Source organism: Pleurodeles waltl, chromosome 9 (genome assembly GCF_031143425.1).
Source record: "Pleurodeles waltl isolate 20211129_DDA chromosome 9, aPleWal1.hap1.20221129, whole genome shotgun sequence".
Lineage (NCBI taxonomy): Eukaryota > Metazoa > Chordata > Amphibia > Caudata > Salamandridae > Pleurodeles > Pleurodeles waltl.
This window is the reverse complement of record NC_090448.1, coordinates 16,286,514-16,308,179: the sequence shown is the minus strand read 5'-3', so window position 1 is coordinate 16,308,179 and position 21,666 is coordinate 16,286,514. Positions and strand designations below refer to the sequence as shown.

General features: G+C 47.7%; 1 protein-coding gene across 3 annotated transcripts in view; it reads right to left on the bottom strand.

Annotated features, from left to right (window-relative positions):
- Positions 1 to 21,666, bottom strand: part of LOC138258845 (SRSF protein kinase 3-like) — a 119,442-nt gene that overhangs the window by 58,845 nt on the left and 38,931 nt on the right. The gene's annotated exons all lie outside the window — the stretch shown is intronic.

Genomic DNA, 21,666 nt, shown 5'->3' with positions numbered 1-21,666 from the left:
TAAAAACAACACTTAAAAAGCAACTCTCAACGAACACCTCCCTTCAAATTTGTAAATAAGCATTGGCAATGCCAATAGGTCTGCCACATAAATGAAAGTGCCTTTTGTGTCATTGGTGGGTTTAGCCACTCAATAAGTCATCATACATGCACTCTGTCATTCATCTGTACACGCATGCATCCATTCATCCATCCACGGATTCTTACATTCACCCTCTGACACAACCAAAATAAAACACAAACTCAACAACATATGCAAGATAAATTAACAGAATGCTAGTGCAAAAAAAAGAACATGCTGCTGTTTGAACACGGCGGGCATGTGTTTGCAATAATAAAAATAAATATAGCAGCCGGTGTCAGTCTTGCAGAGATATTGTCAATAGTCTATCACTGTGTTAAAGTTCCAGCATGGCCACAATTTGAACCAATGTGTTGGACAACCTGGAATGGTAGACCAATGATGCACTATGGACAACAGCATTCCCTAATGGTCTTCCGGTTTAAGGAAGTGGATACATGGGATGTTACGCAAAGCTGATGAAATGAGGGGCAAGCAAGAAACCTGTTAGCTCTTTCTAGGGAGCTGTAGTATCATCTTTAGAAACATTTGAATAAAAAGAGGAGAAGCATAACAGTTAAAACTAAAGACTGGCCAATCAGATCTGATGCTGAAGTGCACTCACTATCAGGAGGGTGTACACATGCAACAGGATAATGCTGCCATTCACAGTGCAAGAGAGCCAATGGCTGATGCTGGCAGAACCAATAAGTTTGTCTTTACATAATAATGTGGGGACCCCTTGACAAAGCCAATAGGCTGCCTTCTGTATAGGTGTGGTCCTCGCTTGATGGATCACTACAAAATCTTTCTAGGAAGGTGGTCAGGTGGGTAAACCTTTTTTTTGGGAAAGTTTTCTGAAGATTAATGGTGTTAGCAAAACAGAAAATCAATTTCTTAACATATTCTTTCTCACTGAAAAAACAAAGATTAATCAGATCTTATAGCTCAGTGAAAATGTTGGTTAAAATATATTGTTTTAAATAAACAATCACGGAAATTCACTTGTTATAGTTACCTGAAGTAACTATAACTTGTGCCCTCACCATGCACAGTGTTGTCATCAATGATGCAATTTCAGATGTTGCAGTGATCAATAGTGTCAAAGAACACGTCCTGACTGATGTAATATGTGAGGTGCATAGCAGCGTATAGCTCCTCGTCACAAAACCGTAAAGGAAAAAGCACTTCCCCTGGTATTCACCTGTGAAAAATTACAAAAGGTTTTTCCAAAACAACTAGTCATTGGTTATTGCAAAGCTCCCAATTTACGAGCTCTGCTTGTGAGAGCTGAACGCAAGCAAGCTGTAACAAATGCAGGGGTTCATTGCTGTGGTTCTGAAAGGTGCATCACAAGTGAATACCTTTTACAAACCTCATCAGCAACAAGTTCTGTTACGAGAGGAACCCATAGCATAAGACAGCATCTCACATGTCGATCAAATGCATTATTTATGTGATTCAGTGACAACGCCAAGGTGTAAAAACAGCATTTCTACAACAGCGAATGACCTCTGTACATGATTCAGGAATCACAAATCAAGAGTAATTCTTAAGAAACTTGACCAGCCTGCAGCCTGTCATTTTAACCCTGTGGACCATTTACTATCAGATTTCCCTGTGAAACATGTTTTAAAGGAACATTACCGGACTCCAGAGAAAACCTCTGAATGCACCGTTTAAAATCATTGCATCCAAATCACTGACAATCCCACCTGATTACTGCAGATCTCAAGAGATCTCAGACCTCTGATTCCACATTCCATATAAAAACTTAACCCATGATGCTTTTTGAAAACCCAACATCGCCAGCTGTGCAGCCACTGAAGAAGCCGTCTTGTACCACCTGAGAAAGGCGGAAGCCGAAATGTTGCAGGGGAAATATTGCTTTGTTCTTTGGTGAGTCCATCTGATTGAGTCACTTCCTTCTTGGATATTGTGGCCCAGATTTATCAACATTTGGCACTACGTAATGCAGCACGACAACTTGCTGCACTGCGTCAAATGGAGCAAACAGGAACGCACCATAGTTACTAACATATGGCACATTCCTGCTCTCACCCTGTGCCTGTGCACTTGAGGCTGCCAAGCACTAATGCAGGCACCCTTGCACCATGGTGGCAGATTTACAAAGATGTGATGCAGTGCAAATTGCTGCCCGGCATCACCTGGAGAGTTCAGGAACGCACCACATCTAGTAGATATGGTGCATTCTTGCACTATTCCTGTGCTGGTGCACCAAGTGTAGTCTAGCATCAACGCAGGCACCCTCGCACCTTGGTGAAAAGATGTCTGCTTTGCAAGCAGGATTGTTTTTGTGCAGGAAAGCGGATCTTCCCACACAAAACAATTTTGGAGGCTTTTTCCATATTCTTTGGTGCTACAAAATGCAGCAGACATAACAAGAAGAAAAATAAGGAGAAATAAAGTTATTTTTGATGCATTCCCAGGTTTACAACTGGTAGTAAATTTGGGAATGCCCCACAATCCATGGATGGATGCACAGGAACACCCACAATCCACCCATGGAGCGTCTTCCCAGAGGCAGTGACTTGTGCTGCATCGCATTAGTCCAGATTTACTATGCTAAGCAGTGGCGTAACAAAGAGCCCTTTAGACTCCTCGCTATGGGGGGCTCCTAAGCTCCAGGGGCCACCTCAGCACAGTACACTATGAATGGGTGGCAGGCCCCTGTCTGCGCCCAGGGTGAGGGGGCACCCTCTAGGTGCTTTACCGGTACTCAAGTTTCGTTATGCCACTGATGCCACACAACGTGGCTCTGCGTAGCGTAGTAAATCTCACTTAAGGGTTGCGTTGCCCTTGCATCACGTTGCGTGACACAAGGGCAGCGTGATACTTTAATTTCTTTGTTACTCGTGGTATTACTTGGGCTCTGGATTTTTGGCCTCACTGGCTGTTGTTTTATTCTGATCCTTCATCGTCAGATGTGCTATATGTATAAAGGTATATATATTTTTGAATATTGTTTTTATTACAAGATCCTGGCAGACAGCTAAGAAGAAATTCTACCTTGAATTATTGCAGGGCAAATCTTCTGCCTCTACGGTTTGTTAGACGCTGTACAACACAAAACGCCTTCCCTACAAAGGAAATCTGTGACATTTCATGTAACAAAATACCTCTCTATAAGCCTTAATAGAGAGCAATAACAATTTACCCTTAAAAGCCTCTTGACTTTGTCATATGCTTTTCACAATCACTATGCCAGGCCTACTGCCTTTATCATAACTTTTCATCATAAACAACCTAGCCTATTGCTTGTAGCTTTGGCTTACCACCATAACCATCTCAGACCTGCTGCGTTGATTATAAACGTTCATACAATGCAACCATCAGGTACATTGTGATAAAATTACAAATCTGAACAAAATACTGTCGTGAAAACAATAGAAAGTCCCTACTAATAGAAACAAATAAGGATTGCCACAGAGCAAATATTTTATCCCCATGATTTGTTCAAGTAGGTCACCAACACCAAAAGCCTTGCCTATTAAGGTAATTTGCACAATTCCGTGGTACAAAATTCCGGCCTATGGACTTTAGCACAGTGTAGTAACATTCTACCCTTAACTGCCTATTGCGTTTATCACATTCTTTCCACAATAGGTGCTGAACATGGCCCTTCTTAGGGCATTTCCCTGAAAACTTTTGTTTTTCCCTCCTGGTTTTTTGCTGACTCTTGTTGCGTGGCCTTAGGACTCTGGGCGCTTTCCCGCTGGACTGCAGTGGTAAAGTGTGTGCACCCTTCCTACACATGCCAGGAAGGGGGCGCTTATTTGATTGGGTCAGGTGCTGTACCCAGGAGTGCCCTGTAAAAAGGTACACCACATACCCAGGGCAGGTACAGTGCTGGCTACTAGTGGGACATTGCACTGAGTGTGCCCCCCACTAGAACAGCCTGCCAAGAACGTGCCTGGCCTGACAATGCAGACCCGTGTAGGCGCAGTTGCACTGGTGCTCAGGCTGGCACTTCTAACTCTATAGCCAAACCTGAGTGAGCCCTTGGCTACCCCTGGAGCACGACCTGAAGGGTGAAGCAGGTGGTAGACGGAAGGTGGGGTAGTACAGATGGGTGTCCCATGCCCCAGTAGTGAAGAACCCCCACGTGGGTTTTCCCTGCTTAGGTGATCGGCTCTTTTCATAGGTTTTGCTGGTTCTCTACCCAGTGGCCTTAGGGCCCTGGTTAGCTTCTCCCTGTAAGTACAGTGTGAAAGTGTGTACGCCTCTCCTACACATGTTAGGAAGTGGAGCTGGCCAGTATGTGCACGCGTGCCCACTGGTGCTCCAAACATGTGCTGAGCCTGTCATAGCAGATCTGTGTGTGCGCACTTGCACCACTGGTGTTTTAAACATGTATCCAGCCTGTCTCAGCAGGCCTGTGTGTGCGCACTTGCACCTATGATGTTCTTAAACAGTAATGCGGGTCTTGTGCTGCCAACATTTTGCACAGCATGAGGGGGTTTGGGAGGGAAAGTAGAATCTTTCCCAAGTGTACATATTGCTGATGCAGTTTTAACACCGTTGGGCCTAGTACTGCTATGGATATTTCCGAATGTGATTTATGCCCAGAAGTACATGATTTACATGTTGTGTTAGTTATTGTGTGTGTTCAATACAAATCGTCTTAACAAACACAACATGTGAAGTCTTTTATGTGATGCTCAATGTATTTGTTGTGTAAGAGTGCGGTGCCAGTGCTTTACACATTGCCCCTGCGAATAGCCTGACTGCTCTTGGCCAAGGTACCCAAGGGTGAGTGCAGGTTATACAGTGAGTGTAATCACCCACCCCTGATGGGAGTGGTAGGTTCTGCCGCCTCGGGCCTTGCCTCAGCCAACCAGAGCGTGCCGCCTCCAACAATAGGTAAATACGGCTGACTTGCTTTGTCATAACTTTTCATTGTAATTAGATGACTCCTAATGAATCTGACATATTTTTCCCCAGATAACTATAAGGTCTCTAGCCCATTTCCCCAAATTCACCTTTCCCCACAAGTCTTGGTAGCTCACTCGTATGAGGTATAAAGTAGTAGTGTGATTAAAGCTCAGGTGCAGTCTATATGACTTAAAAATAGGTGGCTCAGTTCTCACAGTTCACAGTCTGAGCCTCAGCAACTGAATGGTCCCTTTGGATCCTCTCCACTGCCTGGCCATCAGGCACACTCACACCATCTCGCAGGAGGGGTTACGTGCCAGCTGGCAGCTCTCCTGGGTTTCCCATTTCATCAGCTGGGCCCGAACTTGATAGTGCACTTGGCAGAAGTGGCTTGTTACAGTTTCAGCTGGATCAGTGGAAGGTGTCTCTGAAGTCAGGGTCTCAGTGACAGGTTCATGCCAGATCTGGCTGGTCGTGGGGCAGAACCGGGCCAGACAACACCAGCCATCTGGGTGCCCCAAAGACACCTGGGACACCCTGCATCTTGATCTTCTTGGGCAGCCCCTTTTCCTGCTTGGCTGGCTTCTTTCTTCTCTTAGTTTGAAGGCTTCTAGGTGCTTCAGAATGGGTGCATAGCTTTTCCAGTAAGTGATCAAGGCTCCTGTGATGTTGCTTCACCTCTGGGAGACTGGCTGGCAGGCAGACATCAGCCCTGATTGCACATCAGTCCTCTGAGTATGCTGCAAGGTGCAAACTATGGGGCAGATTTACAAGCCCCTAGGGGCCACCTTAACACCACCTTAGCACCATTTTTATGATACCAAGGCAGCGTTAGGGTGGCCGTTCTCCTGTGCCATATTTACAAAGTGGCACAATTCATGCATTGCGTCACTTTGCAACCCCTTGCACCACCTTATGCCTATGTCAGTCATAATTGTATGCAAGGGGGGTGTTCCCATGCAGGGAGGCCCTAAAAAAGGGTGCAGTGAAATTTACAAGATTTCACTGCGCCATTTTTTCCGTCAATTGTAACGCTTGCTCATGGCAGGCGTTAAAGTGATGCACCCATAATAATCTATGGGCCTACTTGTGCTTTACTGCATTAGCATCAACATTTTTGAAGCTAGTGCAGCAAAGCACCACTACAGCTTCAAAAATCTAGACCGCCATGGTGCGCAGTATTGTAAATAAGGAGTGTTAGACTTTTCATCCTTGGCGTGGTCTCCCTTAACTTTTTGCCTCTGTTCCCCAGGTTGTTGATGTGTGCTGGACTCTGATTTTGCTATTTGTGTTACTCTGGACACTTTACCACTGCTAACCAGTGCTAAAGTGCAAGATGCTCCTTAACAAAATGTGTATCTAATTGGCTTATCCATGATTGGCATATTTGATTTACTAGTAAGTCCCTAGTTAGGTGCACTAGAGGTGCCAGGGCCTGTAAATCAAATGCTACTAGTGGGCCTGCAGCACTGGTTGTACCACCCACATAAGTAGCCCTGTAATCATGTCTCAGACCTGCCACTGCAGTGTCTGTGTGTGCAGTTTTTAACTGTAAATTCGACTTGGCAAGTGTACCCAATTGCCAGGCCTAAACCTTCCCTTTTCTTACATGTCAGACACCCCTAAGGTAGGCCCTCTGTAGCCCCAAGGGCAGGGTGCAGTGTATGGTTAAGGTAGGACATATAGTAATGTGTTTTATATGTCCTGACAGTGAAATATTCGTTATTCACTGTTGCAAGGCCTGTCCCTCTCATAGGTTAACATGGGGGCTACCTTTAAATCTGATTAAAGTGTAGATTCCCTTTGGGTGCGGATGGACATGTGGAGTTTGGGGTCTCTGAGCTCACAATTTAAAAATATATATTTTAGTAAAGTTGATTTTAAGATTGTGTGTTTGAAAATACCACTTTTAGAAAGTGAGCATTTTCTTGCTTATACCGTTTCTGTGACTCTGCCTGTTTGTGGATTCCCTGTCTGAGTCAGTTTGACAGTTGGGCTGGTTGCACCTCACACTAGACAGTGACACAAAGGGAGCTGGGGTGTAGCCTGCATATCCTGATAAGCCATCTGTGCTAGGAAGGAGGGGAAGAGTGGTCTCTCACACCTGAAAGGGCTGTGCCTGCCCTAACACAATGCAGTCTCCACCCCCTGGTGAGTGTCTGGGGCCTGGCCTGGGAAAGGCAGGATTTCACATTCAAAAGAGACTTTACTTTGAAGTAGGCCTACTTCAAAGGAGAAATTGGGTATAAGAAGGGCACCCAAAACCACAGACTTTAGAAACACTTCTGGAAACAAGAGGAACCTCTGGCTGGAGAAGAGCTGAAGAGCTGAGGAAGAAAAGCTGCCCTGTCTGTGACTCTACTTTGTCGAGCTATCCTGCAGTTGCTGCTTCTGCCAGAGTAAGAGGGCAAAGACTGGACTTTGTGTGGCTTCCATCTTGAGAAGAAATCTCCAAGGGCTTGATTTAGAGCTTGCCTCCTGTTGTTTGAAGTCTCAGGATCAGCAAAGACTTCTCTCTGCCAGCACCTGGAGTCTCTGGAGAGACTCCTACTCTGCCCTGTGGTGCCCATCCAGTTCCTGGGACCCTGAACGGAGAAGCGGGAAGCCTAAGAGGAAGAAATCCACGCAGAGAGCGCTGTGCGTATCACGGTTTCGGGCGGGTCTGATCAGGACTTTGGTTGGGACACCCCTTGAGGTCACCGAATATCCTAAAGAGGTAGTACACTGGGGCAGAGGAGCAGCTAAAGGCATACACGGAAAGGACAGCTATGGATAGGCACAGGAAACAGGAAAGTAAAAGCAGAGCAACCCTTGTGTGAACAAACAGGAAACGGATTACCAGTGGACAAACACGCTGGGGTTGTACACAGAGTAAGGCGCAGAACCTCCCACAGTGACAGGGAATCTCAATGCCTCTGTGCAGTTTGCTCTTACAGATAGTCACCCTGCCAGCCCCATAGAAAGGAGGCAGCAGAAGTGATTCTGTCTCTGGACCCTAGAGCACAAACAAGGATAGTACTTACATACACAGGACACGCTCTTGTGGGTCCAGCTGGAAACACAGTGGCGATTCCTGAGAAAACAGCAATAGCACACTGTCACTGTTAGGCACGAAAGACAACGTATAACACTAGACAAGGATGGGGGCTGGAATTGCCTCCTGGAAACCAGGAGCCAACCCCAGTACACAGGAGGACATGTATACACTGGTGAAGACTGATAGAACACTTACCAGACACAAAGAACCAAGAAGAAACAGAAACAGAAGGGAACAAACAAAGAGGCAGAGGCAGGAACTGGGAACAGGCTCAGGCTGAAGCAAAGGCGGGACTAGGACTTGAAAACAGGGCGCAAACTTCTGGCTCGGACAGACAGAGACAGGACTGGGAAACTGAGAACAGGCTCTGGCTGGAACAGGCAAGGACAGGACTGGAATACAGGGAGTAGGAAATGAGCAGTAAACAGGACTGGGAAACAGAGAGAAGGTTCAGACTGAAACAAGGCAGGAGCAGGGCAGAGAAACAGGGAGCAGGCTTTGGAAGAAACAAACAGGTACAAGGCTAAGAAGTAGGGAGCAGACTCTGGCTGGAACAATCAGGAGCAGGGCAGAGAAACAGGAAACAGGATCAGGCTGGAACAGAACAGGAACAAAACTGGAACACCATCCGACAAGGGGTCTGTAACACAAAGGAATTGAAGTCCGATGCACAACGGGGAGCTTGAGGAAATGGCTGCTTATAAGCAGTTCCAAGCTGGGCTGCACAGGAGAGGTTTCAGGTGTGTGTGGTTTCGGACACTTGCAAGTCCTGGAGGAGAGGATCCAGTGAAAAGGAGCAACTGGACGTCTCCCATTGAAAACAATGGGAAACAGAATCCGGGTTTTCCTGACTACCAAGCTGTGCATTATGGGATTTGCAGTCCCAAGAAGCAAATGTAGTCCTACACAAGTGTACCATGGAGAAAAGAGAAACAAACAGGAGTCAGCAAGGGACTCTAGATAGGTGTTCAAGGTGATTCCCAGACTTCTGACAGTCCCCTTACAGCGCCCCCTGGAAATGGGACGACCGAGTCGTAACAGTGCGGGCAAAAGATCAACGTAACTCCAATCTGCGGCTGAAAAAACGACGTGCCGCCGGCTCCGCAGCTGAAAATCGACGCTCGCCAGAAACGCGATGAAGAATCGACGCACGGAACAGGAGAAACGATGCGCAGCATCGCTGACGGAGGCTGGGAGATCGCAACCCGCGGCGGGGTTTTCTTATCATCGTGCAAGGTCTCGCTCGTGAGTGGTATCAACGCATCGCAAGCCCTTTTTGACGCACACCCGCCTGTGCGGGGTTATTTTTGACACGCACCAGGTACATTTTCACGGTAGCAGTGCTAGCGTGTGTTTAAAACTACTTAAAGACTCTTTTTGATTTTTAATTGATAACTTGACTGATGCATTGTGGATTTTTGTCATTTTGGTCTGGTTTTGTTTAGATAAATATTTCCTATTTTTCTAAACCTGTGTTGTGTCATTTTGTAGTGTTTTCATTAAGTTACTGTGTGTGTTGGTACAAATACTTTACACCTAGCACTATGAAGTTAAGCCTACTGCTCTGCCAAGCTACCAAGGGGGTAAGCAGGGGTTAGCTGAGGGTGTTCTCTTTTACCCTGACTAGAGTGAGGGTCCTTGCTTGAACAGGGGGTAACCTGACTGTCAACCAAAGACCCCATTTCTAACAAGGAGCAACCACGGTGCCATTGGGGTGGCAAGGGAGGTGCAAGAAAAGTGGTGCATCAGGGCCGATGCACCACTTTCTTGTAAATCTGCCCCTATGTTTGCAATAGAGGACATGGAACAGGAGCCATAAGTGGTGGTAGTGTGGTCGAGCAGTAGGCTTATCCAAGGAGTAGTGTTAAGCATTTGTTGTACATACACATAGACAATAAATGAGGTACACACACTCAGAGACAAATCCAGCCAATAGGTTTTGTATAGAAAAATATCTTTTCTTAGTTTATTTTAAGAACCACAGGTTCAAATTTAACATGTAATATCTTGTTTGAAAGGTATTGCAGGTAAGTACATTAGGAACTTTAAATCATAAAAATTGCATGTATACTTTTCAAGTTATTGACAAATAGCTGTTTTAAAAGTGGACACAGTGCAATTTTCACAGTTCCTAGGGGAGGTAAGTTTTTGTTAGTTTTACCAGGTAAGTAAGACACTTACAGGGTTCAGTTCTTGGTCCAAGGTAGCCCACCGTTGGGGGTTCAGAGCAACCCCAAAGTCACCACACCAGCAGCTCAGGGCCGGTCAGGTGCAGAGTTCAAAGTGGTGCCCAAAACACATAGGCTAGAATGGAGAGAAGGGGGTGCCCCGGTTCCGGTCTGCTTGCAGGTAAGTACCCGCGTCTTCGGAGGGCAGACCAGGGGGGTTTTGTAGGGCACCGGGGGGGACACAAGCCCACACAGAAATTTCACCCTCAGCAGCACGGGGGCGGCCGGGTGCAGTGTAGAAACAAGCGTCGGGTTCGCAGTGTTAGTCTATGGGAGATCTCGGGATCTCTTCAGCGCTGCAGGCAGGCAAGGGGGGGGTTCCTCGGGGAAACCTCCACTTGGGCAAGGGAGAGGGACTCCTGGGGGTCACTTCTCCAGTGAAAGTCCGGTCCTTCAGGTCCTGGGGGCTGCGGGTGCAGGGTCTCTCCCAGGCGTCGGGACTTTGGATTCAAAGAGTCGCGGTCAGGGGAAGCCTCGGGATTCCCTCTGCAGGCGGCGCTGTGGGGGCTCAGGGGGGACAGGTTTTGGTACTCACAGTATCAGAGTAGTCCTGGGGTCCCTCCTGAGGTGTTGGATCTCCACCAGCCGAGTCGGGGTCGCCGGGTGCAGTGTTGCAAGTCTCACGCTTCTTGCGGGGAGCTTGCAGGGTTCTTTCAAGGCTGCTGGAAACAAAGTTGCAGCCTTTCTTGGAGCAGGTCCGCTGTCCTCGGGAGTTTCTTGTCTTTTCGAAGCAGGGGCAGTCCTCAGAGGATGTCGAGGTCGCTGGTCCCTTTGGAAGGCGTCGCTGGAGCAGGATCTTTGGAAGGCAGGAGACAGGCCGGTGAGTTTCTGGAGCCAAGGCAGTTGTCGTCTTCTGGTCTTCCTCTGCAGGGGTTTTCAGCTAGGCAGTCCTTCTTCTTGTAGTTTGCAGGAATCTAATTTTCTAGGGTTCAGGGTAGCCCTTAAATACTAAATTTAAGGGCGTGTTTAGGTCTGGGGGGTTAGTAGCCAATGGCTACTAGCCCTGAGGGTGGGTACACCCTCTTTGTGCCTCCTCCCAAGGGGAGGGGGTCACAATCCTAACCCTATTGGGGGAATCCTCCATCTGCAAGATGGAGGATTTCTAAAAGTTAGAGTCACTTCAGCTCAGGACACCTTAGGGGCTGTCCTGACTGGCCAGTGACTCCTCCTTGTTGCTTTCTTTGTTCCCTCCAGCCTTGCTGCCAAAAGTGGGGGCCGTGGCCGGAGGGGGCGGGCAACTCCACTAAGCTGGAGTGCCCTGCTGGGCTGTGACAAAGGGGGGAGCCTTTGAGGCTCACCGCCAGGTGTCACAGTTCCTGCCTGGGGGAGGTGTTAGCATCTCCACCCAGTGCAGGCTTTGTTACTGGCCTCAGAGTGACAAAGGCACTCTCCCCATGGGGCCAGCAACATGTCTCTGGTGTGGCAGGCTGCTGGAACTAGTCAGCCTACACAGACAGTCGGTTAAGTTTCAGGGGGCACCTCTAAGGTGCCCTCTGGGGTGTATTTTGCAATAAAATGTACACTGGCATCAGTGTGCATTTATTGTGCTGAGAAGTTTGATACCAAACTTCCCAGTTTTCAGTGTAGCCATTATGGTGCTGTGGAGTTCGTGTTTGACAGACTCCCAGACCATATACAGGGAGTGCAGAATTATTAGGCAAATGAGTATTTTGACCACATCATCCTCTTTATGCATGTTGTCTTACTCCAAGCTGTATAGGCTCGAAAGCCTACTACCAATTAAGCATATTAGGTGATGTGCATCTCTGTAATGAGAAGGGGTGTGGTCTAATGACATCAACACCCTATATCAGGTGTGCATAATTATTAGGCAACTTCCTTTCCTCTGGCAAAATGGGTCAAAAGAAGGACTTGACAGGCTCAGAAAAGTCAAAAATAGGGAGATATCTTGCAGAGGGATGCAGCACTCTTAAAATTGCAAAGCTTCTGAAGCGTGATCATCGAACAATCAAGCGTTTCATTCAAAATAGTCAACAGGGTCGCAAGAAGCATGTGGAAAAACCAAGGCGCAAAATAACTGCCCATGAACTGAGAAAAGTCAAGCGTGCAGCTGCCACGATGCCACTTGCCACCAGTTTGGCCATATTTCAGAGCTGCAACATCACTGGAGTGCCCAAAAGCACAAGGTGTGCAATACTCAGAGACATGGCCAAGGTAAGAAAGGCTGAAAGACGACCACCACTGAACAAGACACACAAGCTGAAACGTCAAGACTGGGCCAAGAAATATCTCAAGACTGATTTTTCTAAGGTTTTATGGACTGATGAAATGAGAGTGAGTCTTGATGGGCCAGATGGATGGGCCCGTGGCTGGATTGGTAAAGGGCAGAGAGCTCCAGTCCGACTCAGATGCCAGCAAGGTGGAGGTGGAGTACTGGTTTGGGCTGGTATCATCAAAGATGAGCTTGTGGGGCCTTTTCGGGTTGAGGATGGAGTCAAGCTCAACTCCCAGTCCTACTGCCAGTTCCTGGAAGACACTTTCTTCAAGCAGTGGTACAGGAAGAAGTCTGCATCCTTCAAGAAAAACATGATTTTCATGCAGGACAATGCTCCATCACACGCGTCCAAGTACTCCACAGCGTGGCTGGCAAGAAAGGGTATAAAAGAAGGAAATCTAATGACATGGCCTCCTTGTTCACCTGATCTGAACTCCATTGAGAACCTGTGGTCCATCATCAAATGTGAGATTTACAAGGAGGGAAAACAGTACACCTCTCTGAACAGTGTCTGGGAGGCTGTGGTTGCTGCTGCACGCAATGTTGATGGTGAACAGATCAAAACACTGACAGAATCCATGGATGGCAGGCTTTTGAGTGTCCTTGCAATGAAAGGTGGCTATATTGGTCACTGATTTGTTTTTGTTTTGTTTTTGAATGTCAGAAATTTATATTTGTGAATGTTGAGATGTTATATTGGTTTCACTGGTAATGATAAATAATTGAAATGGGTATATATTTTTTTTTGTTAAGTTGCCTAATAATTATGCACAGTGATAGTCACCTGCACACACAGATATCCCCCTAACATAGCTAAAACTAAAAACAAACTAAAAACTACTTCCAAAAATATTCAGTTTTGATATTAATGAGTTTTTTGGGTTCATTGAGAACATGGTTGTTGTTCAATAATAAAATTAATCCTCAAAAATACAACTTGCCTAATAATTCTGCACTCCCTGTACTCTTATGGCTACCCTGCACTTACAATGTCTAAGGTTTTGTTTAGACACTGTAGGGTACCATGCTCATGCACTGGTACCCTCACCTATGGTATAGTGCACCCTGCCTTAGGGCTGTAAGGCCTGCTAGAGGGGTGTCTTACCTATACTGCATAGGCAGTGAGAGGCTGGCATGGCACCCTGAGGGGAGTGCCATGTCGACTTACTCGTTTTGTCCTCACTAGCACACACAAGCTGGCAAGCAGTGTGTCTGTGCTGAGTGAGAGGTCTCCAGGGTGGCATAAGACATGCTGCAGCCCTTAGAGACCTTCCTGGGCATCAGGGCCCTTGGTACTAGAAGTACCAGTTACAAGGGACTTATCTGGATGCCAGGGTCTGCCAATTGTGGATACAAAAGTACAGGTTAGGGAAAGAACACTGGTGCTGGGGCCTGGTTAGCAGGCCTCAGCACACTTTCAATTGTAAACATAGCATCAGCAAAGGCAAAAAGTCAGGGGGCAACCATGCCAAGGAGGCATTTCCTTACACAACCCCCCCCCCAAACGAAAGAGGATGAGACTAACCTTTCCCAAGAGAGTCTTCATTTTCTAAGTGGAAGAACCTGGAAAGGCCATCTGCATTGGCATGGGCAGTCCCAGGTCTGTGTTCCACTATAAAGTCCATTCCCTGTAGGGAGATGGACCACCTCAACAGTTTAGGATTTTCACCTTTCATTTGCATCAGCCATTTGAGAGGTCTGTGGTCAGTTTGAACTAGGAAGTGAGTCCCAAAGAGGTATGGTCTCAGCTTCTTCAGGGACCAAACCACAGCAAAGGCCTCCCTCTCAATGGCACTCCAACGCTGCTCCCTGGGGAGTAACCTCCTGCTAATGAAAGCAACAGGCTGGTCAAGGCCATCATCATTTGTTTGGGACAAAACTGCCCCTATCCCATGTTCAGAGGCATCAGTCTGCACAATGAACTGCTTAGAATAATCTGGAGCTTTTAGAACTGGTGCTGAGCACATTGCTTGTTTCAGGGTGTCAAAGGCCTGTTGGCATTCCACAGTCCAGTTCACTTTCTTGGGCATTTTCTTGGAGGTGAGTTCAGTGAGGGCTGTCACAATGGATCCATATCCCTTCACAAACCTCCTGTAATACCCAGTCAAGCCAAGGAATGCCCTGACTTGAGTCTGGGTTTTTGGAGCTACCCAGTCCAGAATAGTCTGGATCTTGGGTTGGAGTGGCTGAACTTGGCCTCCACCTACAAGGTGTCCCAAGTAAACCACAGTTCCCTGCCCTATCTGGCATTTGGATGCCTTGATAGAGAGGCCTGCAGATTGCAGAGCCTTCAAAACCTTCTTCAGGTGGACCAGGTGATCCTGCCAGGTGGAGCTAAAGACAGCAATATCATCAAGATAAGCTGTGCTAAAGGACTCCAAGCCAGCAAGGACTTGATTCACCAACCTTTGGAAGGTGGCAGGGGCATTCTTTAAACCAAAGGGCATAACAGTAAACTGATAATGCCCATCCGGTGTGGAGAATGCTGTTTTCTCTTTTGCTCCAGGTGTCATTTTTATTTGCCAGTACCCTGCTGTCAAGTCAAAAGTACTTAAGAATTTGGCAGCACCTAATTTGTCTATGAGCTCATCAGCTCTAGGAATTGGATGAGCATCTGTCTTGGTGACAGAATTGAGCCCTCTGTAGTCCACACAAAACCTCATCTCTTTCTTTCCATCTTTGGTGTGAGGTTTGGGGACTAAGACCACTGGGCTAGCCCAGGGGCTGTCAGAGCGCTCAATGACTCCCAATTCCAGCATCTTGTGGACTTCCACCTTGATGCTTTCCTTAACATGGTCAGACTGTCTAAAGATTTTGTTTTTGACAGGCATGCTGTCTCCTGTGTCCACATCATGGGTACACAGGTGTGTCTGACCAGGGGTTAAGGAGAAGAGTTCAGGAAACTGTTGTAGGACTCTCCTACAATCAGCTTGCTGTTGGCCAGAGAGGGTGACTGAGTAGATCACTCCATCTACTGTGCCATCTTTTGGGTCTGATGACAGAAGATCAGGGAGAGGTTCACTCTCTGCCTCCTGATCCTCATCTGTTACCATCAACAGATTCACATCAGCCCTGTCATGGAAGAGCTTAAGGCGGTTCACATGGATCACCCTTTTGGGGCTCCTGCTTGTGCCCAGGTCCACCAGGTAGGTGACCTGACTCTTCCTTTCTAGCACTGGGTAAGGGCCACTCCATTTGTCCTGGAGTGCCCTGGGAGCCACAGGCTCCAGAACCCAGACTTTCTGCCCTGGTTGGAACTCAACCAGTGCAGCCTTTTGGTCATACCAAAACTTCTGGAGCTGTTGGCTGGCCTCAAGGTTTTTGGTTGCCTTTTCCATGTACTCTGCCATTCTAGAGCGAAGGCCAAGTACATAGTCCACTATGTCTTGTTTAGGCTCATGAAGAGGTCTCTCCCAGCCTTCTTTAACAAGAGCAAGTGGTCCCCTTACAGGATGACCAAACAGAAGTTCAAAGGGTGAGAATCCTACTCCCTTCTGTGGCACCTCTCTGTAAGCGAAAAGCAGACATGGCAAGAGGACATCCCATCTCCTTTTGAGTTTTTCTGGGAGCCCCATGATCATGCCTTTTAATGTCTTGTTGAATCTCTCAACCAAGCCATTAGTTTGTGGATGGTAAGGTGTAGTGAATTTATAAGTCACTCCACACTCATTCCACATATGTTTCAGGTATGCTGACATGAAGTTGGTACCTCTGTCAGACACCACCTCCTTAGGGAAACCCACTCTGGTAAAGATACCAATGAGGGCCTTGGCTACTGCAGGGGCAGTAGTCGACCTAAGGGGAATAGCTTCAGGATACCTGGTAGCATGATCCACTACTACCAGGATATACATATTTCCTGAGGCTGTGGAAGGCTCCAGTGGACCAACTATGTCTACACCCACTCTTTCAAAGGGGACCCCCACCACTGGAAGTGGAATGAGGGGGGCCTTTGGGTGCCCACCTGTCTTACCACTGGCTTGACAGGTGGGGCAGGAGAGGCAAAACTCCTTAACCATGTTGGACATATTGGGCCAGTAGAAGTGGTTGACTAGCCTCTCCCACGTCTTGGTTTGTCCCAAATGTCCAGCAAGGGGAATGTCATGGGCCAATGTTAGGATGAACTCTCTGAACAGCTGAGGCACTACCACTCTCCTAGTGGCACCAGGTTTGGGGTCTCTGGCCTCAGTGTACAGGAGTCCATCTTCCCAATAGACCCTATGTGTTCCATTTTTCTTGCCCTTGGACTCTTCAGCAGCTTGCCGCCTAAGGCCTTCAGGAGAGGGACAGGTTTCTTGTCCCTTACACAGCTCCTCCCTTGAGGGTCCCCCTGGGCCTAAGAGCTCAACCTGATAAGGTTCAAGCTCCAAAGGCTCAGTTCCCTCAGAGGGCAGAACTTCTTCCTGAGAAGAGAGGTTCCCTTTCTTTTGCTGTGTTGCAGTTGGTTTCCCAACTGACTTTCCTGTTCTCTTGGTAGGCTGGGCCATTTTTCCAGACTCCAGCTCTACTTTTTCACCCTGCGCCTTGCATTGTGCTCTTGTTTTCACACACACCAGTTCAGGGATACCCAGCATTGCTGCATGGGTTTTTAGTTCAACCTCAGCCCATGCTGAGGACTCCAGGTCATTTCCAAGCAGACAGTCCACTGGGATATTTGAGGAGACCACCACCTGTTTCAGGCCATTGACCCCTCCCCATTCTAAAGTAACCATTGCCATGGGATGTACTTTTCTCTGATTGTCAGCGTTGGTGACTGTGTAAGTTTTTCCAGTCAGGTATTGGCCAGGGGAAACCAGTTTCTCTGTCACCATGGTGACACTGGCACCTGTATCCCTCAGGCCCTCTATTCTAGTCCCATTAATTAAGAGTTGCTGTCTGTATTTTTGCATGTTAGGCGGCCAGACAGCTAGTGTGGCTAAATCCACCCCACCCTCAGAAACTAGAGTAGCTTCAGTGTGGACCCTGATTTGCTCTGGGCACACTGTTGATCCCACTTGGAGACTAGCCATACCAGTGTTACCTGGATGGGAGTTTGGAGTGGAACCTTTCTTGGGACAGGCCTTGTCTCCAGTTTGGTGTCCATGCTGTTTACAGCTATGACACCAGGCCTTTTTGGGATCAAAGTTTTTACCCTTGTACCCATTGTTTTGTGAAGAGGCTCTGGGCCCACCCTCCTGTGCAGGTTTTTGGGGGCCTGTAGAAGACTCTTTACTATTTTTAGTTTTGGTTGTCTCATCACTCTTCCCCTGGGGAGTCTTTGTGACCCCTTTCTTTTGGTCACCCCCTGTTGAAGTCTTGGACACCCTTGTCTTGACCCAATGGTCCGCCTTCTTTCCCAATTCTTGGGGAGAAATTGGTCCTAGGTCTACCAGATGCTGATGCAGTTTATCATTGAAACAATTACTTAACAGGTGTTCTTTCACAAATAAATTGTACAGCCCATCATAATTACTTACACCACTGCCTTGAATCCAACCATCTAGTGTTTTCACTGAGTAGTCTACAAAGTCAACCCAGGTCTGGCTCGAGGATTTTTGAGCCCCCCTGAATCTAATCCTATACTCCTCAGTGGAGAATCCAAAGCCCTCAATCAGGGTACCCTTCATGAGGTCATAAGATTCTGCATCTTGTCCAGAGAGTGTGAGGAGTCTATCCCTACACTTTCCTGTGAACATTTCCCAAAGGAGAGCACCCCAGTGAGATCTGTTCACTTTTCTGGTTACACAAGCCCTCTCAAAAGCTGTGAACCATTTGGTGATGTCATCACCATCTTCATATTTAGTTACAATCCCTTTAGGGATTTTCAACATGTCAGGAGAATCTCTGACCCTATTTATGTTGCTGCCACCATTGATGGGTCCTAGGCCCATCTCTTGCCTTTCCCTCTCTATGGCTAGGATCTGTCTTTCCAAAGCCAATCTTTTGGCCATCCTGGCTAACTGGATGTCCTCTTCACTGGGGCTATCCTCAGTGATTTCAGAGGTGTTGGTCTCTCCTGTGAGGGAACCAGCATCTCTGACTATTATTTTTGGAGTCAGGGTTTGAGGGACCCTGTTCTCCCTAGATAGGACTGGTAGGGGGGAATTTTCCTCCTGGTCACTATCCTCTTCCTCTGAGTTGCCACCCTCAGAGGGGTTGGCCTTTTCAAACTCTGCCAAAAGCTCCTGGAGCTGTATTTTGGTAGGTTTGGGGCCCATTGTTATTTTCTTTATTTTACAGAGTGACCTTAGCTCCCTCATCTTAAGATGGAGGTAAGGTGTGGTGTCGAGTTCCACCACAGTCACATCTGTGCTAGACATTTTGCTTCTAAAAGTTGGAATACTTTTTAAGAATCTACAACTGGTTCTAGAATCTAATTCAAACTTTTACAAACTTTTAAACTCTAAATGCTAAACAGGATCTAACACAAGGCCCTAGCAGGTCTTTTAAGAATTTAGAAAACTTTTCAAATTGCAAAAATCAATTTCTAATGACAATTTTGGAATTTGTCGTGTGATCAGGTATTGGCTGAGTAGTCCAGCAAATGCAAAGTCTTGTACCCCACCGCTGATCCACCAAAGTAGGAAGTTGGCTCTGTATGTGCTATTTCAAAGTAAGGAATAGCATGCACAGAGTCCAAGGGTTCCCCTTAGAGGTAAAATAGTGGTAAAAAGAGATAATACTAATGCTCTATTTTGTGGTAGTGTGGTCGAGCAGTAGGCTTATCCAAGGAGTAGTGTTAAGCATTTGTTGTACATACACATAGACAATAAATGAGGTACACACACTCAGAGACAAATCCAGCCAATAGGTTTTGTATAGAAAAATATATTTTCTTAGTTTATTTTAAGAACCACAGGTTCAAATTTAACATGTAATATCTTGTTTGAAAGGTATTGCAGGTAAGTATATTAGGAACTTTAAATCATAAAAATTGCATGTATACTTTTCAAGTTATTGACAAATAGCTGTTTTAAAAGTGGACACAGTGCAATTTTCACAGTTCCTAGGGGAGGTAAGTTTTTGTTAGTTTTACCAGGTAAGTAAGACACTTACAGGGTTCAGTTCTTGGTCCAAGGTAGCCCACCGTTGGGGGTTCAGAGCAACCCCAAAGTCACCACACCAGCAGCTCAGGGCCGGTCAGGTGCAGAGTTCAAAGTGGTGCCCAAAACACATAGGCTAGAATGGAGAGAAGGGGGTGCCCGGTTCCGGTCTGCTTGCAGGTAAGTACCCGCGTCTTCGGAGTGCAGACCAGGGGGGTTTTGTAGGGCACCGGGGGGGACACAAGCCCACACAGAAATTTCACCCTCAGCAGCACGGGGGCGGCCGGGTGCAGTGTAGAAACAAGCGTCAGGTTCGCAGTGTTAGTCTATGGGAGATCTCGGGATCTCTTCAGCGCTGCAGGCAGGCAAGGGGGGGGTTCCTCGGGGAAACCTCCACTTGGGCAAGGGAGAGGGACTCCTGGGGGTCACTTCTCCAGTGAAAGTCCGGTCCTTCAGGTCCTGGGGGCTGCGGGTGCAGGGTCTCTCCCAGGCGTCGGGACTTTGGATTCAAAGAGTCGCGGTCAGGGGAAGCCTCGGGATTCCCTCTGCAGGCGGCGCTGTGGGGGTTCAGGGGGGACAGGTTTTGGTACTCACAGTATCAGAGTAGTCCTGGGGTCCCTCCTGAGGTGTTGGATCTCCACCAGCCGAGTCGGGGTCGCCGGGTGCAGTGTTGCAAGTCTCACGCTTCTTGCGGGGAGCTTGCAGGGTTCTTTCAAGGCTGCTGGAAACAAAGTTGCAGCCTTTCTTGGAGCAGGTCCGCTGTCCTCGGGAGTTTCTTGTCTTTTCGAAGCAGGGGCAGTCCTCAGAGGATGTCGAGGTCTCTGGTCCCTTTGGAAGGCGTCGCTGGAGCAGGATCTTTGGAAGGCAGGAGACAGGCCGGTGAGTTTCTGGAGCCAAGGCAGTTGTCGTCTTCTGGTCTTCCTCTGCAGGGGTTTTCAGCTAGGCAGTCCTTCTTCTTGTAGTTTGCAGGAATCTAATTTTCTAGGGTTCAGGGTAGCCCTTAAATACTAAATTTAAGGGCGTGTTTAGGTCTGGGGGGTTAGTAGCCAATGGCTACTAGCCCTGAGGGTGGGTACACCCTCTTTGTGCCTCCTCCCAAGGGGAGGGGGTCACAATCCTAACCCTATTGGGGGAATCCTCCATCTGCAAGATGGAGGATTTCTAAAAGTTAGAGTCACTTCAGCTCAGGACACCTTAGGGGCTGTCCTGACTGGCCAGTGACTCCTCCTTGTTGCTTTCTTTGTTCCCTCCAGCCTTGCCGCCAAAAGTGGGGGCCGTGGCCGGAGGGGGCGGGCAACTCCACTAAGCTGGAGTGCCCTGCTGGGCTGTGACAAAGGGGGGAGCCTTTGAGGCTCACCGCCAGGTGTCACAGTTCCTGCCTGGGGGAGGTGCTAGCATCTCCACCCAGTGCAGGCTTTGTTACTGGCCTCAGAGTGACAAAGGCACTCTCCCCATGGGGCCAGCAACATGTCTCTGGTGTGGCAGGCTGCTGGAACTAGTCAGCCTACACAGACAGTCGGTTAAGTTTCAGGAGGCACCTCTAAGGTGCCCTCTGGGGTGTATTTTGCAATAAAATGTACACTGGCATCAGTGTGCATTTATTGTGCTGAGAAGTTTGATACCAAACTTCCCAGTTTTCAGTGTAGCCATTATGGTGCTGTGGAGTTCGTGTTTGACAGACTCCCAGACCATATACTCCTATGGCTACCCTGCACTTACAATGTCTAAGGTTTTGTTTAGACACTGTAGGGGTACCATGCTCATGCACTGGTACCCTCACCTATGGTATAGTGCACCCTGCCTTAGGGCTGTAAGGCCTGCTAGAGGGGTGTCTTACCTATACTGCATAGGCAGTGAGAGGCTGGCATGGCACCCTGAGGGGAGTGCCATGTCGACTTACTCGTTTTGTCCTCACTAGCACACACAAGCTGGCAAGCAGTGTGTCTGTGCTGAGTGAGAGGTCTCCAGGGTGGCATAAGACATGCTGCAGCCCTTAGAGACCTTCCTGGGCATCAGGGCCCTTGGTACTAGAAGTACCAGTTACAAGGGACTTATCTGGATGCCAGGGTCTGCCAATTGTGGATACAAAAGTACAGGTTAGGGAAAGAACACTGGTGCTGGGGCCTGGTTAGCAGGCCTCAGCACACTTTCAATTGTAAACATAGCATCAGCAAAGGCAAAAAGTCA